Here is a 20,273-nt window from a genome sequence, read left to right as displayed (position 1 = left end):
ATTAAAATGTTTTTATCTTATGTCTTTGTCTGTATTTTGTACTATAAAATATTAAGAATTAAATTAATTAATTATATATATATATATATGTATATATATATATATATATATATATATATATATATATATATATATATATATTACATTTTTAACATTACAGAAAATCCAAATGTTTCAATTCAGCATGAATCGTGTCATGCTTTACAATGAAGTTAATTGTTTTAACTGTAAAAAAAAAAGAAGAAAAAAAAAAAGGATTTTTTATGTCATAAATTTCTAAGAACGAAATGGTCATACATGATTCATTAGTATACATTTTCTATATAGTTTGGAAATTTCAGAAAGTCAAAGTCTGAATCGTGTCATGTTGTACATTCAATTTAAAATTTGGCTTGTACATCTCTTAAAAAATGGTAATGCATAGATTTAAATATTAAATTACGCCCCTGCCTCTGGGGTCTGAGCTGTTTTCTGGGCCCTGGAGGTGTTCTGACATGCTCTGACATTTGTGCTTATTTCTGTTACTTGTGACATTTTCATGGCTAAAGTCTGATTACACTGTATTCAGCACAAACTCTGCTACAATAATATATCAGCAGCATGTATGTAAAAGTTTGTAGTTTTGAGATAATGACATTTATGCGTGGTTTGTGAAAATACAAAAAAAAATCCTCACTGAAATAAGGCCATGAAACCCATACTGATTATTTCTTCACAAGACTTTTGAAAATTGTATCACGTAGTCTAGAATATTTGCTCCAAAACTATGTGAAAATCGCCCTGACTGCTCATTCAGATAAGACAATATATTGATTTAAAATTTGTATAACGTGTTTTGTGTGAGAAAGCTTTATGCGGGAGGTGATCACATCATTAATATGTAAGCTTTTCACACCTGAGAAAGACAAAGACCCTCCCTAATGGCCCTATTAGGAGCTATCAGGCCCTATCATTCTGAGCAACCTTGAAGAATGGCTTTTTGATTGTTTGGATTTATTTACAACACAACATAATCCAAAGATACAAAACAAATGCCAAAAAAGCACTTATTGAAAACAATGATCCAAAGACAGAGACCTTTGTGCCATTCCTAAAAACATTGTACATACCTTTCATTTCCAAGGTGTTTGATTTTCACTTTACCATGTTCATGTACAGAGACTCATGTGAATGTTGAAGTCAGCAGGACTCAGTGGCATCTGGGCCCTGAAAGAAAAAAAAAAGTGAACATACTGATATCAAGAGAAAGGCCTGCACGATTTTGGGAATAAATTTTAGATTTTTCTGGTTAAAATTGCTTTTTAAAATTCACAGAATACACACACACACACACACACACACACACACAAATGTTTCCAACAATATATAATATAATGAACACCAGGTTTGTTGTGCCTTGTAGGCATAGGCTATGCGCAGTGCTGCATAAAATAATAATAACAATAACCTATAGCAGCCTATAAATCTTCCAAAAGATTTCAGTAACAACTAAGCTAGAGAAAAATATATTGATTATCATATGTTACTTCAAATGTTTCCATTCGTTATGATGATATGAAATGAGATAATAGTAAAAACATGAAGCCGTTTGGTGCGTTTTGCTTTTCAAACGCGATCACGCTCCAAAATATGATACATTCAAACGCGATCGCGCTCCAAAATATGAAACATTCAAACGCGATCGCGCTCCAAAATATGAAACATTATGGTTACCATATACATATCTACGTTTGAGCAGATATCCACAAACACAGTATTTGCATGTGAATCTCTTTTGCGCGCGTGGGCGTGGTCAAATTAAAAATAATTAGCAAGCTTTTGAGATACTGGACATCTTGTTGGTTTTATACAAATTACTTAAACAGAGAATATTTGTTTTCAGTTTGAATCCAAACATTTAAAAGTACACACTTAAATGTTTATAAAGGTATATGGCTTATAAATGTGTGACAAGTATTTGCTGAGTTTTGTTTCAGTTTATAGAAGTGCTCAAGAAAAAAAGTTCACCGCGACGGAGAGGCAGAAAGCACAGAAAAAAGAAATATAAAAAAAGAATCTGTGATATTTCTACTTTTGTATGTCCACTTACAATCCAATCCAATCCAATCCGCTTTATTTATATAGCACAATTTAAATAAACACAAAGTTTCCAAAGTGCTGTACACCACAACAATAAAAGACACAATAGGATAAAAAGATGAACACAATAAGATAAAAGTAATATATATGATAAAACAACATGAAATTATATAAGTAAAATCAAATCAAATAAATAAATAAAAAATAAATAAAAATAAAAAATGCACTGCCCACACAACACATTTAAATCACATTAATCACGATTACCTGGTGTTAAAAGCCAGAGTAAAAAGATGGGTTTTAAGCAGAGATTTAAAATGAAACAGTGAGGAGGCTTGTCTGATGTGTAGTGGCAATACATTCCATAGTTTTGGAGCTGCAACAGCAAAAGCTCTTTCTCCTCTGAGTTTTAGCCTAGTTCTAGGCACTGTCAGGAGCAGCTGGTCAGCTGACCTGAGAGAGCGGCTGGGAATGTAGGGGTGCAGCAACTCGGCGAGATACGGTGGGGCAAGGCCATTCAAGGCTTTAAAAGCAAATAAGAGTAGTTTAAATTGAATCCTAAAATGAACAGGCAGCCAGTGGAGTGAAGCTAAAATAGGTGAAATGTGCTCATACTTTCTTGTGCCAGTTAAAAGACGAGCAGCAGCATTTTGAACCAGTTGCAGACGGGCAATGGCGGACCCATTTACCCCCAAATAAAGTGCATTGCAGTAGTCCAGCCGAGTGGTCACAAAGGCGTGAATTACTGTCTCAAAGTGCTGTCTCTGAAGGACTGGTTTAATTTTTGCCAGCTGCCTTAACTGGAAAAAGCTGGACTTCACTACGGCTTTAATCTGGTTGTCAAACTTAAGGTCAGTGTCCACCTTTACCCCTAAATTAGTAATAATTTGCTTGTGATACTGTGCTAAGGAACCCAGATCAACCAACGGGGTCACAGAAGTGCCACTACCACTAAAGACCATGACTTCTGTCTTTTTTTCATTAAAATTTAAAAAATTAAAAGACATCCAGGCCTTAATTTCATGTAAACACGCTAGCAATGGCTTAACACAGTAGGAGTCTGACTTTCTAAGAGGGACATAGATCTGACTGTCATCTGCATAGCAATGAAAATAAATACCATGCTTCCTGAGAATTGAACCAAGTGGGAGTAGATAGAGGGAAAATAAGAGAGGGCCAAGCACAGAGCCCTGTGGCACCCCATGTGACAGGGGAGCAGTCGAGGAAACAAAGTCAGCAAGGCCAACACAGAAAGTTCGCTGGGACAAGTAGGACCTAAACCATTCTAACGCTGTGCCCCTGATGCCCACCCACTGATCCAAACGAGTAATCAATATTTCATGATCTACTGTATCAAAAGCAGCAGTCAAATCTAAAAGTACAAGGACAACACAGTGACCCGAGTCAGTAGCTAAAAAGATGTCATTAAAAACTCTTAAAAGTGCTGATTCGGTGCTATGTAATGTTTTAAAACCGGATTGGAAAATCTCAATAATATTATGTTCATTTATAAAGTCCATGAGCTGGGAATAGACAATCTTTTCCAAAATTTTAGAAAGGAAAGGCAATTTGGAAATAGGCCTAAAATTAGCCAAAACAGTAGGATCCAGCCCAGGTTTTTTCAACAAGGGCTGCACAACGGCATGTTTAAAATTAGGGATGTCCCGATCAGGTTTTTTTGCCCTCGAGTCCGAGTCATTTGATTTTGAGTATCTACCGATACCGAGTCCCGATCCGATACTTCTATAATACATAAAAAAAAGAATAAAGAAGAGCAAAAAACAGATCCAGGATGTTCCTAATTTTTTATTTAATTCACCTTATTTTAACATTCAACAACTCTGTTAACAAACAGAGCACTTCTGTGAGGTAGCTTGAACAATCAAGTAATAAATAACATAAATTCTTCACTTTTGGACTTATATAAAAAAATATTATATAAAATATATATAATATATAAATATTAAATATAAAAAAAGTCTAATATATAAACAAATAGCACCTCAACTTAAAATACCCAGCAGGCATGTAAACAAATAAAAAAATAAAGTGCCACACTGCACGCGTTAGCAGGAGCAGAGCAGGAGCAGCAGTGCCGCGATCGTTTCGGCGCAGAGTCTATTTTTGCTGCGCCGCTTACGCTGAATTAAAGTGATATGCATTGATCATGGCCAAAATACACCGCAGTTTTATCCAAAAAGTGCATTGATGATATCTATTGTGTTTTAAACAGTCAATCAAATGACCAACAGCAATTAAATAAGAAAACAAATGTCCAAAAACAAACTTGTTGCCAGAACAATAAAAACAAAGATGAACCAAAAGTTATATTTATGAAATTATTAATAAAATAAGCTTCTTGACAAGTATTTTCTCTTAAATGTATTTGAAAACGAAATAAAGCAATGCAAACTTATCCATTATAGAGTAGGCTACTCTGTCTGTACACAACCCACGGTTCAGCCGCGCGTGACAAACGCTGCCAGTGTGAAAGCAAAACGCGCGTCCTGCTCCTGCTCACCATATGCACTGCTCCTGCACTGCTTACGCTCTGCTAACGCGTGCAGTGTGAAACCGGCGTAACTCTGTGCCACCGCATAATAGATGTGTTAAATAATAATGAGAATATATATACATATATATCCGAGTCCTGATCGGGAGGTAACGTCCGATTCCGATCAAGTCTGAAACCACGTGATCGGGCCCGATTTCCGATCACGTGATCGGATCGGGACATCCCTATTTAAAATGAACAGGAACCACTCCCGAGGACAGACTACTATTAATAACTGTAGTAAATGATGGTCCAATAGTCGGGAAAACCTCTTTAAGAAGTCGATGAGGGACAGTATCACCCGGAGAACCTGAGGGCTTCAAATGACCCACAATCTCCTGCACAAAGGGCAGAGTCACAGGCTCAAAAGTGTCCAGAACAGCAGAGCAGGGGACAAACACTGAAGGATCGAAACCAGGGGGTGAAATAAGTGCTCTGGCAGAAAATACCTTATCAATGAAGAAATGGAGAAAGTTTTCACACACAGCCAGGGAAGCATCAATTGCAACAGTCGGTGGTGCATTCAGAGCAGAATTAATAACCTTAAACAAAACACGAGGCTTGCAGGAGTTCAACAGGACAATATCAGAAAAATATTTTCTTTTAGCCTCTCTCACAGTGGATTGGTAATGGCTCCAGCGATCCCTCAATATTTGAAAAGACACTTGTAATTTGTCCTTTTTCCACTTTCTCTCAGCTCTTCGACACTGCTGTCTGGAAGCACGGGTGGATTCATTCAGCCAGGCTCTGACTTAGTTTTTGTCTGTCTGATTTTTAATGGAGCCGCTATGTCAATGGCAGTTTGACAGGTGTCGAGAAACCAAGAGTTCAAAGCCTCAGTATCATTATACACACTTTCAGGCATGATGCAGTTTTGACTGAAAGCAGTCGAGAAGTAAGCAGCAGTGGAGGGGTTAATAACTCGGCAAGTGCGAGCGGCAGCGCGAGTTTTAACTGTATGACAGCAAACAGTAGCTTCAAACAGTACCGGCATGTGATCAGAAAAAAAAGCATCACAGATCTCCAGATTAAAAACAGGCAAACCATAGGATAAAACAAGATCAAGTGTGTGACCACGTTCATGTGTCGGCCCAGTTACAGATTGGACAAGATTAAAAGAGTCAATGATATTTAGAAAGTCTCTCGCTAATGGATTCTCAGGGCAGCATACATGAATATTACAATCACCAACAATAAGGACCCGGTCATATTTAGGCATAATATCCGCCAAAAACACAGAGAAGTCCGTTAAAAAGTCTTTGTTATATTTGGGAGGCCGATAAAACCACCGCACACAACACCGTGTGCGACTGACCCAGCTCAAACAGACTCAGTTCAAAGCTGGTGGGGGATGACAGCGATATCTGCTTGCATTTAAAGTCACTCTTAAAAACAGTCGCAATTCCTCCTCCTCGGCCAGATGTCCGGGGAGAATTAAAATAGCAACACTCGTCAGGTAAAAGTTCCGTAAAGACACTGAACTCACCAGCACTCAGCCAAGTCTCGGAGATAAAGAGGAAATCCAGTTCCCGTGATATAAAGAAATCCTTAAGGATAAATGTTTTATTCCCAAGTGACCTGGCGTTAACCAGGGCAAACCTAGCCGGAGCCGGCGGGTCAGGACGAACAGCTGACGAGGAAGCACGACACAGAGGCCGCAGATACTCCAGATTCACTCCGCGCCAGCGGAGACAGGAAGAGCAGGGGCCGCGGGGCTGGAAGGCCACATCGGAACCCACCACCGTAACCAGACAGGATGCAACAGGGTCCAGAGAACGTTGAGCGACACACAGGCGAGGACCAGCTCCATATCCACCTCGATCGGGACGTACAAACGCCGCCCTCAGCCTCACGAGACAACCGCTACGCTTCCCCCGGCGTCGGTATCTTTTTCGTCGAGACGGTAGAGCAGGAGTGCGGCGGAGGTATGATGGAATATCCGAAAGGAAGGGAGGCTCAGTCCCCCCCCCGTAATAATCCAATTTGCGCAGATTTCCAGCTGTTATTCTCAGATCTAGCAGCGTTTCATACAGCGACAGAGTGTTGACAGTATACACAAGTGTTAGAAACAGCAGAAACACATACAACAGATGGAACGGCTGACGGCATGCCTGACACACTGGCGCCATCTTGCTTCCTCCTCCCTATCCTACTCCAAATTTTTTTCAGTGTAGAAGCACCTACAATCTTTTCTTGATTTTACAATCAAATCAAAACATTGTGCTTTTGTAAAATAAAGAAAATAAACAATAAATATTTTCTTTATTTTACAAAAGCACAATGTTTTGATTTGATTGTAAGTGGACACATACAAAAGTAGAAATATCACAGATTCTTTTTTTATATTTCTTTTTTCTGTATGACCATAAATGACGGAGTAATTTAAGTTTATTGTGCTACAATGTGAAGAAAATCCAGCAAAACGCGTTTGCCGACCCCAGAGGGTTAATGATTAGATTAATGGTATAAGTTATCATCATAATAATCTATTTTGTAACTATTTCAAGTGTAACCATAACCATATTTTGTCATTAAACCTTTTAAATTACAAATAATGTGCTAAATGGTTTTGATTTGGTGTTGACTTTAAAGTGCTACATATTGCAATACAATATTGTCACTCTCTATAGCAACGCTCTCCCACATATTAAGCTATTGTAACTGTGCTTATTTCCGTCGTTTGTATAAGTAGCAGTGGGTGGAATAGACAAGAAATGTACAGTTTTCTACCATTTTGCTAATAACATTCCTTTAATCATTCGGCAGTCTTGCAGCTTGAACCCCTGCAGGAAATCCATCCTTACAACTGCAAGCATACAATATGACGCCTTGACGTTAACTAACGTTAACTGAACTAGTTATCTCCGAAATAACTAATGTTGGCTTCAGCCTTGACAAGATTTTAAGTCACGACGGTGCCAATGTTATGTCCGTAAAACACGATGGAATGCAAAAAAATACAGTGTTATGACCCTTGGCCTTTTTCTGGTCATTCTCCTGTCCCTCCTCTCTTTCAGGCCTAATTGCTGGCACCTGGGAAGATGGTGTTTAAATAAGCGCTTCTCTGCTGCATTGATCTCTCCCTTCCTGCTCTGGTCTGGTGGCTAAGTGCTCGAACGCTGCTCTGTTGTGGCCTGTGCGGGTTCACGCCTCGCTCGGGACGCCAGGACTTTACACAGATGCACATTTAAGTTGATGTCTTTTATTTTTACACTCAACACTTGCACCCGCACACACAACACATCCATGCACCTGCCCTACACTACTGACACTGACATTCACACTCCATATTTGGTTCTGTTGTTTAAATTTGTGTTAGATACACAATAAACTTATCAGAGCAAAGAATGCAAAAGAAGTGCTGCTTCAGGGTGTAAAATCTCGGTGCTCTTTGGTTGTATAGGATACTTACCATACAACCAAATCCACCTACGCGTTGCGGCCAAACATGCCTTCGTAAGGCATGTTTGGCCGCAACGCGTAGGTGGATCTGTCACCAATTTTAATGTTTAAATTAAAATTGGAAATACAAAATATTTCCACAAAACACAGAAAATACCTATATGTTCACATACAATAAATACATACACACATACTGTCAGGGCCATAAAGGGCTGTAAATAAAAAAATCAGTCAATCAATTTAACTACAACAGTCTTAATGGTTACATAGTTGGTTTGATTTTAAAAAAGATTTTAACTTAAATTTAAAAAGACCATGAGTTTTACACCCTTTTATGTCCTCTGGTAGGGCATTCCACTGGTTAGTGGCTTTCACTGTGAAAGATGATAGCCCAAATGCAGAACGACGAAAGGGAACTAGACAATTACTCATATGCAATAGTCTGGTTGATCTCCCAAAAGTTTCACAGCGAAGATGAATAAAGTCACGTAATACATAAGGAGCCAGACCGTTTAAAATTTTATGAACCATACACATGCTTGAATAAAGTCTAAAATTGTCAAAGTTTAAAAAATTATATGTCTCTATGATCCTACAAGAATGAAAATGGTTAGGTTTTTTATCTAAAATTTTTAACGTCTGTTTATATAGCGATTTCAAGGGTTTAATAACAGTTTCACCAGCTTGACCCCAACATGTCAAACAATAAGACATGTGAGAGAAGATTGTAGCATGCATCAGAGCCTTAGCTACATCAAAAGAAAGACAATGTCTAATTTGTCTGAAGTTTGCCATATTGTATTTAATATTCCTCACCATTTTCTTTACATGTTTTTTAAAACTAAGATTAGAGTCCAATATTAAACCAAGATAATTGAATTAATTAACTATTTCTATCTTTTCACCATTAATAAATATGTCAACATCAGGAGATTTAACTTTTGTTTTTGTGAAAAAAATTCCTTTAGTTTTGCTAATATTCATTGTTCCAGCCACTGTGTAACTCTTTCAGTAGCAGATTTTAACTTCTCAGCTGCTAATTCAGAGAGTCAGTCATAACATACAGCAAGACAAATTAAAGCATGAAGTGCCATTTGTGCATTGCTTTAAGTCTTTGACTTCCTGCTCAGCTACTGTTCGGACGCTCTTGCTTAATGCTCTGCGCTTTACTCTATCGCTTTTATATTTTATATACGCTTCTATATTTTTAAATTTTAGCTAATTTTATCACCTAATTTTAACTTCCACAAATCAGCACTGTACTCAAACAACAAAGTTTGGATTATTACAAAAACTCAGAATTCTTTTATCCGACCAGCTTACATTTTGGGGAAAGGAAAACACAACTGCCACATTCATAAAGATAAGAGAGAAAATGCCTCTTCTGGTTCAAGAATCTACTTGCTGCACTAACTGCCACAGACTTTTACAAAGGATTGCAGTTCTTGAAACAAAGTTACTTACGGGACCACCAAACCAGACGGAGCACACAACAGAGCTTGTTGTGAGTCCCATGAATCTAGTGCTCCTCAACAGGCCATACTGAATGTAGAGAAACAAGCCGATCGACTACAAATCGATGGCACAAACAGGTAGCGAGACCCAAAGGCACTCGAGACATCAGATTGTCACGAGCATCACATATTGCCGCAGTAGCATACGCTACCCCAGATCCAGCTCTGACAAGGATTGCAAACACTGGTCTCCTTCCACCGCCTATACATCTTGAGAACAGATTTGAAGTACTAATGAATGTAAATGAGGAATCCCCAAATGTGATTGAACACAGACTGAATCAGCCAGTAGCTAACACTGATGCTAACTGGCGCTCAAGGTTGAGCAAACAGCGGCACTCAGCTCAGAGCGCAGCCGAGCCCAGGACTCTGATAGTGGGGGACTCCATAATCAGAAACATTAGCAGCAGGGATACAACTACGTGCTGCCTTCCACAAGCAACAACTTCTGATATAAACAGGGAACTTCAGAACATTCGGATGAAACATAAGACTGCAAATCGACTCATCATTCATGTGGGGAAGAATGATATTCATAAAGAGCAGTCAGAACTCCTTAAGAAGGATTTCAATGAACTTTTTGAAACACTTAAAAGACAAGAAAGTTCAAACATTCATCAGTGGACCACTCCCAGCAAGAGGAACAAACAGGTTTTCACAGTTGCTTGAGCTTAATACATGGCTGCAAAAAACCTGCAATGTAAAAGGAGTGAACTTCATTGACAACTTCAATCTTTTCTGGAGTCAGAGACAACTTTTTCATCGGGATGGCCATCACCCAAACAAACTTGGTTCAAGAGTGCTAAAGGACAATATCTACTTCTCCATCAATCATCCTTCTGCAGTGTGTGCCAATCCACTCAATGTGAAAGGCACACACACACCTGGACACAGTATGAATGACCACAGGACTTCACTTCAGCAGCAGAATGGACATGCGGTTGACATATCACACAAGGACAATGATAACACCACTCAGCCACAACAACCTCTGCTCACAGACACAAACTCAGCTGAGCCCTGCCCACAGAGCTCACCACAGACAGACATATTAGAACTGCTCCAAGATTCAGCACCCAAGGACGACTTCCTGGAAAACAGCCAGGGAAGCCAGGACAACATATTACAGCCTCTGATAACACCAGAGCAACAGCCCCTCTCACCAGACACTTTATCCCTCTCTCCAGCATCTCCACTTCTGTGCTTCTCACAGAAAATGGAAGAACTGGTGTATGCTGGAACCAAACTATCCCACTCTTTTGCTTCAAGCTCACAGATATCAACCAAAAAACGGCAGGCACCGCAACCACCAAAGCCTGTGGGCCCAGCTCGCCCTCCCCCTCCTCCTGTGAGAGCTCTTCGGCCTCTGCCAAAACGCCAGGGCCCACACCCTCCTCCATCTGCTCGAGGTGAACCAAAAACAACTGATACCAGCTCTCAGTGATATGTGTTGGGTCCCCGCTATGATAACAGCAACTTTCTCAAATGTTTACAGAACAAGCGGGAACCCAGTGTGCCTGTATCTTTCTCTATTGCTGTTCTATTACAAGATAGAAAGTCTAAGGCCATCAATAGCCGTACAGCAAACCCAACTAATCTGGTGCCTATTACACGTCAAACTAAGATTGTTGTGGGGACAAAAAGTAAGACTGTTAAGTTAGGACTTTTAAATATCCGCTCACTTAAAAATAAATCACTTCTAGTCAACGACTTTAATAACCACAAACAACTGGATTTTACACTTCTAAATGAAACTTGGCTAGAAGACAGCTGCAGTGCAACAATCATCAATAAAACATCCCCTCCTAACTTTACTTTTATGAGTGTCTGCAGAGCTGTTAAGAGAGGTGGGGGTCTAGCTGCTCTTTTTAAAGATATCTATCAATGTAAGCAAATATCATTTGGGAATTGCCCGTCTTTCGAATATCTGGGTATTGTGTTAAAAGGTGCTCCACGCATTTTACTTATCATTATTTACAGGCATCCAAAATACTCTCCAGCCTATGCTGAGGATTTTACAGAACTGTTATCAACAATTTCCTCAGAGTTTGAATGTTTTGCCATTGCTGGAGATTTTAACATTCACATAGATAATGCAGAAACCAATATGGCAAAAGAAATCAAAACTGTTTTAAAAACTTTTGATCTGACTCAGCATGTACATGGACCCACACACAATCGTGGACACACTCTAGATTTACTTATCAGTAAGGGTCTAAACATTTCATTGGTTGTTATTAACCCCCTGAGGTCGACGGTATCGCCGGCGATACCAGCTCGCTTTTTTTTTATCAGTGTAAAAGAAACTCATAAATACTCTGTTGACTTTGATTTTCCATAGGAGTTTCATACATCAATCGATTCTGTTAAATGTGTATTATTTTTGTGTATACTCACAATAAAAACAAAGTGTTGTGCTTTTTGCCAAATAAAGAAAAATAAACACGAAGCGAGTTCTGCCTACTCTCTGTCCGTGTAGTCCATTCTGAAACGCGTCCGAAAATGAATTGTAACTCAGCGAATACTCAGTCAAACAGACATACAGACACACAGGCATGAAGCTTGAATTCTCTTCTTTGAAATGAAGTAATTTATATAAAAAACAAATATTCTCAGTTCATGTAATCTGTAAGAAAAGAGCGAGATGTCAGTCGTTCTCATCTCATCTAATTACTTGTAATGTGACTCCGCCCTCGGAGAGCGCGCGCTATTCAAACGCAAATGTACGGTGGCCGAGAGAGCTCAACGTGCTGCAAATGAAGAAAACACATGCAAACAGAAAAAAACGCATGCAAACAGAAAAAAACACATGCAAATAGAAAAAAACACATGCAAATAGAAAAAAACCCACCAGCGAATAAGAAAACATCTTCATCAGTTTTACAACTCACGTGCGTCCCAATACTCACAACACAACCAAATACGGAAACGCGCTGCAATTACAGAAACGCGCTGCAAAAGTTCACAACACAACCAAATACAGAAACGCGCTGCAAATAGGACAGAACACAACGGAAATGTTTCCGGGGAACCCAATAAGTGACGGACGGACGGCTCGCGAGCTTTACCAGAGAGACGCGGGCTCTGGCTTTACCTATGCCCTACTCTCTTAAAAGGGCAGACGGCAGAGCCCTTGAATTGGGCACTTTGGAGGGAGCGGGGCATTTGTGTGCCATTATGTTGATGAAGGGAGCAACGAAAGACAACGTAATTTCCTCATTATTTTCACCTGGGATGTTCCCATGACAACGCAGCGCGTGTCCATCAGCTGAATAGCTGTTCTTACCAGAAATATAGTATTAATGCTGTTAACATAACTGTTGCAAATAAATATACATTTTATACAACAAAGTTTTTAAAATATGTGTTATATCTTTGTGTGAGTGTCTCAACTTTAAAACTTGCCGTCTCATATTTGGACCTATAGCTACATTCTAACATTTCTTATTAAACTTATTTTAACATAACATGACAAAATGTGTTCAATGTAACTGATGTATAGATTAATGTCTTTTCCTTGTTCTTTTTCTCTATCTTTTTTATTTATTTATTTATTTTAGTCTTCAGCTCATTGTTCTTTTTAGTATTCTTATGACATTGAACATATCGCAAATACATTTTGTATATTGTATACAAAGTTGTATGTCATAAACGTGTCATCTTTGTATGTTTTGCAAAAAAAAAAAAGAAAATAATAAAAGTAGACAGCTGTAAGCACGTCCTAGCCATCCGTCCGTCACTTATTGGGTTCCCCGGAAACATTTCCGTTGTGTTCTGTTCTATTTGCAGCGCGTTTCTGTATTTGGTTGTGTTGTGAACTTTTGCAGCGCGTTTCTGTAATTGCAGCGCGTTTCCGTATTTGGTTGTGTTGTGAATATTGGGACGCACGTGAGTTGTAAAACTGATGAAGATGTTTTCTTATTCGCTGGTGGGGTTTTTTCTATTTGCATGTGTTTTTTTCTATTTGCATGTGTTTTTTTCTGTTTGCATGCGTTTTTTTCTGTTTGCATGTGTTTTCTTCATTTGCAGCGCGTTGAGCTCTCTCGGCCACCGTACAAATGACTGAGGCAATCCACGCAAACTGTGAACGCCCCCATATCAGCTCGAGAAAACAAGTTTATTCAGATCATTGTAGCCTACTTGTTTACACCGTCTCACAGCGCTGTGAGGAATAATAATAATGGAAAATGTCCCTCAGAAGTGCGGGTATATCGAGGAGCGAGCTGAGGAATGGTGTAAGTTTTTTTCCTTCTCACGTGAATGGGTTTCTGTTTATGAATGAATGAACGGCAGAGATGCGCGCTGTTTACCACAGATCACAAAAAGAGTTTAAATTTAAATCGCGTGTGTGAATGAATGATGATGTTTTAGCAAACTGTATTGCTATACTGAGATGAGTAAAATCGACTGAAATATGTGGAAATAAAGTGTCTAGGTTTTGACATAAATGAAAATATAAATGTAATTTTACAAAATATTATCGATTTTCAAATACTGCTGTATTGAATGAACAGCTTTTAGCAAACTCTATTGCTATACTGAGATGAGGAAAAATATAAAAAATTATCAAAAATAAAGTCATCAAATAATACGTTTTGTATACCTTAGTTTTTAAAAAGAAAGATTACACTTGAATTGTTGTAATTGTAACCTTTTTAATAAAAAATATATATTTATAAGGTAGATGTAAACAAGTAAATATATTTTTTTTCTTTAAATAATTTGTATTGTGTTTTATTAGTGACAAATTTGTGGTGAGGATAAATATTCCAAAACTGAAAATACAGTATGAGAATTAACTGCACAATTACTAGACATGTTTACCTTGGATATTATACAATTTGCAAGCACAATTTGTGAAAAAAAAAAAAAAAATTGCGATGCCTCCAACTGTGAACCAATTTGGTAGTGTATATATATATATATATATATATATATGTATGTGTGTGTGTGTATATATATGAAGAGTTCAGATGCAAAAGCCTCTAAATGCCATCTGAAATTTTCTTCTAGAATGATCCATTTTTATGAAGCTTGTATATTTAAGTTAGCTATTGGTGACACACCTGAATGAATGGCTCATTAAGTATGCAGGGGCATTGTCTAATCAGGTGTGAACTACTAAATATGCATGATCGTTTACTCCCCCATCCGCATATTGGCTTTCCAAACTAAAAGTGTTTCGCAAAACTTAAATCAATGTATCGTTTTATGTGAATGATCAGGCAGGATGATTTTCACATTATTTTGAAGAAAAAACTCTAGGCGAGGACATCCATTAGTCAAAAGTCTTATTGCCACATATTTAGTATGTGTTTTGTGGCTTTATTTCAGAAACTTTCATTTTTAGTTTTTTCAATAACCATGCATAAACATTATTCTCTCAAAAATGAAAACATGTACATACATGTGGCTCACATATTATGGTAGTCCTGTTTGTGCTAAATAGAGTGTAATTTTTTTTTGCCATTGATATGTTTATAAGCAACTGAAAAAAAGCACAAATGTCAGGGCATGTCAGAACATCTCAAGGACCCCAAAAACACCCCAGACTCCAGAGGGTTAAGGATGTAGCACTGTCTGATCATTTCTGTATTTTCTTTGATATATTGATCTCTCCTGCCATTGAAGCTAGATCTGTGTCTATCAAGAAGCGATGCTTAAATGAGAAACCCTAGTGTACTATTTATGAAGGCTATATCCTTAACACCAAGCATATCTGCTGACTCTGTTGATTTTCTCCTTGATTCTTTTAACTCAAAAGTTAAAAGTGTAATTGATGATATTGCTTCTGTGAAAGTCAGGAAGAAGAGTGGCAGACTAAAAGCACCTTGGAGAAACTCAACAACAGTGCAAAATATGAAAAGACAATGCAGAAAAGCAGAGCGCATGTGGCGGAAGGCAAAACTTGTAGTCCATTATAACATCTACAAAGACAGCTTTCATGCTTTCAATATGGAACGAGGCAAAGCTAAACATACTTTCTTCTCAAATATTATAAACAGCAATTTAAACAACTCACACACTCGTTTTTCTACTGTAGAGAGACTGACAAACCCCCCAAGCCAGATTCCCAGTGAAATGCTCTCAGACAGCAAATGCAGTGAGTTTGCTTCTTTCTTCTCTGAGAAAATCAATAATATCAGAAAGGTGATCAGCACATCCTTGAGTTGCTCTGGGGTCAGACAGATCAAACCACCTGAGAAAGTAGTTACTATGTCTGATTTCAAAGAAATTGATGGCAAAATTTTGGAAGAAACCGTACAGCACCTTAAAACATCAACCTGCGCCCTTGACACACTTCCCACATCTTTTTTCAAAAGTGTGTTAAACTGTTTAGAAGCAGATCTCCTAGAAGTGGTAAACTCCTCACTTCTCTCTGGGAGTTTTCCAAACTCCCTTAAAACTGCAGTTGTCAAGCCCCTCCTGAAAAAGAGCAATCTGGATAAGACCATATTAAGCAACTACAGACCAATCTCAAATCTTCCTTTCATAGGCAAGATCATTGAAAAAGTTGTCTTCAATCAGCTGAACAAATTCTTAAGCTCAAATGGATACTTTGACAATTTTCAATCTGGTTTCCGACCACACCACAGCACAGGAACAGCGCTCATAAAGATAATAAATATTCGCTTAAATACTGATACAGGCAAATTATCAGTGCTGGTACTATTCAACCTCAGTGCTGCATTTGACACTGTTGATCATAACATACTTCTAGACAGGCTGGAAAACTGGGTCTTTCAGGGATAGTCCTAAAATGGTTCAGATCATACTTAGATGGGAGAGGTTATTATGTGAGTATAGGATACCATAAGTCAGAGTGGACATCCATGACATGTGGAGTCCCTCAAGGCTCAATTCTTGCACCACTCCTGTTCAACCTGTATATGCTCCCAATGAGCCAAATAATGAAAAAGAACCAAATTGCTTACCACAGTTATGTAGACGACACACAGATCTACTTAGCCCTATTGCCTAACGATTACAGCCCCATTGACTCCCTGTGCCAATGCATTGATAAAGACAACAGCTGGATGTGCCTAAACTTTCTTCAGTTAAACAAAGACAAAACTTAAAGGTAGGGTATGGGATTTGCAAAACGGCTGGCAGATTTTGAAAATATACAACTCAAATGGTCCTACCTTCTTTCCTCCAACGCTGGCCCTGACACCACCCATATGTATGTGTGTGTGTGTGTGTGTGCGCAAGGGGGATGGGGGGAGGGGGGGATGGTACGACCATTTGATTGACGAACTTACTGTCCAATGATTTTAGATGGTCTTGGAAATGATTGGCTGGAGTTTTTCGAGTCCTGCCCAGTCCACAGATGATTAAATTGCTTAATTTTCATTTCAGTGCTTCTAACTCAGTGGCTGTAAGTGGGTTAGGAATAGGATTTCAAGTGATTTTGAAAAAATGGACAAAAAAGAGAATCACATACCCCACCTTTAAGTCATTGCATTTGGAAACAAAGATGAAGTTCTCAAGATGAACGCATACCTTCACTCTAGGGGTCAAACAACTAAAAATCAAGTCAGGAATCTCATTTTGTCTCGAGAGTCAGAACTTAGTTTCAGTAGTCATGTCAAAGCAATAACTAAATCAACATACTAACATCTTAAAAATATTGCAAGAATTAGATGCTTTGTTTCCAGTTAAGACTTAGATAAACTTGTGCATGCTTTCATCACCAGCAGGGTGGATTATTGTAATGGACTCCTCACTGGCCTTCCTAAAAAGACCATAAGACAGTTGTAGCTCATACAGAACGCTGAGCAGAACCAGAAAATATGAACATATCACACCAGTCCTCAGGTCTTTACACTGGTTCCCAGTTAGATTTAGGAATGATTTTAAAGTATTATTATTGGTATATAAATCATTCAATGGCCTAGGACCTCAATACATTGCAGATATGCTCACTGAATATAAACCCAACAGATCACTCAGATCATTAGGATCATATCAGCTAGAAATACCAAGGGTTCACTCAAAGCATGATGAGTCTGCTTTTGGCTACTATGCCAGCCGCAGCTGGAACCAGGTTCCAGAAGATATCAGATGTGCTCCTACAGTAGTCACATTCAAATCCAGACTCAAAACACTTCGGTTTAGCTGTGCATTTAATGAATGAGCACTGTGCCACTATTCGTCCAACTGTTTGTACTATGCTGTATTTTGTTTTATTTTTCTAAACTGTTTTAATTATTCTTATTTCTTTTTATTATTTTAATTTCTTCTATGTAAAGCACTTTGAATTGCCATTATGTATGAAATGTGCTATATAAATAAACTTGCCTTGCCTTGCCTTGCCTAATCACCAGCTGCATTTAGTGGTGGTAAATGCTATGTCGTCTGAGAGGGCGATGTAGGACATTTTTCCAATGAGTGCAATTCCCTTTACACATTTTTTCGGAAACCCACTGTAGATGAACAATACACTAGTGAAAAACTGAAAAGACTGCTTGTTCAGAGATGGACTGGGCACTTGAGGCTACAGGCTTTACTGAAAGCCATAACCGAGCCACGATTCAGGTTCATAGCTTACATGAGCTATAAATACCTAGGTTTATATATTTTTAATGGAAACAGGCATTATTTTTTGCAGTGTAAATAATTGTCTGACTGACAAAACATAAAAAAAAAATTAAAAACAAACATATCTTACCGTTTCCTTACAATCCTATCCTTCAAAAAAAAAAAAAAAAAAATTATAATGTTGGAATGTCACAAAAGTTATTTTTAGGCTACTGCCTGTCTGTGTGCGGCAGTACGAATATCTGTGCATTCACTACAAATATTTATATTTAAATTAATAAAAAATGTTGTAACTTCTAGATAATGATTTCATGAAATTTTAGTGCTTAACTCCATTAATGAGAGTGGTATATTTAATCTAAATGTGTATATCAGATGTAAAACATCTTTTTAGTTTAAATCAACTAAAATCAATCTGTTTAAATCTGTCTAAAATAGTTTGTCAATCTGTTTACTTCATTAATTCGCTCACTCCAGTAAAAGGAGTCTACAGAGTCTACAGTGTCCGTACGGTGCACACATATTTACACCTAGTTTATTTTTTAGAAATGCCGATATGGCTGAGGAAAATTGCATACACACGTCTATTCCCATTTTGTTCATACACAATGTTTATACATCAGGCCCCGAAACTGTAAGCGATGCAACCTGTTTTACTAAATACAGAAGTTTGTTGTGCATAAACCCCTGTCAGAGTCTCTAACTGCAACACTTTGAGAAATCAGATTACCACTCCCACAAAACTTGCTCTGATATTCTGTGTCTGCCAGAGTCTCTGACATGATATCATGGGAAGAGAATGAAACAAAAGTTGTTTGAATCAAAGTTAAAAATTAATCAAAGTTTATTCAGGATGCTTAAGCGACACTTTCAAAAAACATAATTTAGTATTTATAAGCTGTTTTCCTCATGAGGACCAATATTTTCTCCCCACAATGTCAAAAAATTAAGGTTTTACTATCCTTTGGACATTTGGTCCCCACAACAAAAGGATTATCTGGAACACACACACACAGACAAATATAAATGTTGTACATTCTCTGCAGTTTTAGTCAAGTCACCTTTATTTATTTAGAGCTTTTTACAGTACAGATGGTTTCAAAGCAGCTTCACAGTGATAACATGAAAATAATACAACAAAGTTTGTTTTTATAAGAAAATAGCGTCATCGTCCACCTTAAATAAGGCAGGGCGATAATATTGTTGAATATTAAATGTCCCCAACTAAGCAAGCCAAAAACTCCTTGGAAACTGATACGTCATTAAACCCCCGACACCTAGAAACCCAGAGCTGAAGACAAGAAGCCCATAGCTGAAGACAAGAAACCAAGAGCTGAAGAAACCCAGAGCTGAAGACAAGAAGCTCAGAGCTGAAGACAAGAAGCCCAGAGCTGAAGACAAGAAACCAAGAGCTGAAGACAAGAAACTCAGAGCTGAAGACAAGAAACCAAGAGCTGAAGACAAGAAGCTCAGAGCTGAAGACAAGAAGATCAGAGCTGAAGACAAGAAACCCAGAGCTGAAGACAAGAAGCCCAGAGCTGAAGACAAGAAGCCCAGAGCTGAAGACAAGAAACCCAGAGCTGAAGACAAGAAGCCCAGAGCTGACAACAAGAAGCCCAGAGCTGAAGACAAGAAACCAAGAGCTGAAGACAAGAAACCAAGAGCTGAAGAAGCCCAGAGCTGAAGACAAGAAACCCAGAGCTGAAGACAAGAAGCCCAGAGCTGACTACACCTATGATTCAAAGCCGGATTATTGTAGTTTATACTTTAATAATGAAGTTTTATTTGCCTTTACATTTTTGAAAAATAACCAATTAAAATAAATGTAATTGATTACAAAAACTGCCTACCGAAGCTTTGATTTATAGTGTTTAAGACTTTCAATGAGAACATACCACAGAGAAGTCTTCCGAGCAGATTGTAAGTAATTTAAAATGCTTATAATTTAGGCCAGACTCGACTTACTTTATCTAACCGGAGATTAATAAATAATAAGGTATGGTGTTAAGATCAAAGTACACATCGCGAAACAACAGTTCACATTATGGTACCATAAAACAAGTTATTGTACTTTATCACAAGGGCATAAATCCAATTTCTCAAAATCTAGGGCATTCTTGTACATACAAAGTTGTAAATCACGTTAATGATTACATTTACTGTTTTTATACATGAAATTAACT

At 38.1% G+C, this 20,273-nt stretch overlaps 2 protein-coding genes across 2 annotated transcripts in view; one reads left to right on the top strand and one right to left on the bottom strand.

The window, feature by feature from the left end:
• Positions 1-20,273, top strand: part of LOC311081730 (membrane-spanning 4-domains subfamily A member 8-like) — a 352,363-nt gene that overhangs the window by 32,542 nt on the left and 299,548 nt on the right. The window lies entirely within an intron of this gene.
• Positions 1-20,273, bottom strand: part of LOC311082084 (uncharacterized protein) — a gene marked incomplete at both ends in the record, with an annotated part of 257,684 nt that overhangs the window by 90,062 nt on the left and 147,349 nt on the right. The gene's annotated exons all lie outside the window — the stretch shown is intronic.

The sequence above is a fragment of the Abramis brama genome (genome assembly GCF_963993115.1).
Source record: "Abramis brama genome assembly, chromosome: 4".
Taxonomy (NCBI): Eukaryota; Metazoa; Chordata; class Actinopteri; order Cypriniformes; family Leuciscidae; genus Abramis; species Abramis brama.
This window is presented reverse-complemented; position numbering and strand designations above follow the sequence as displayed.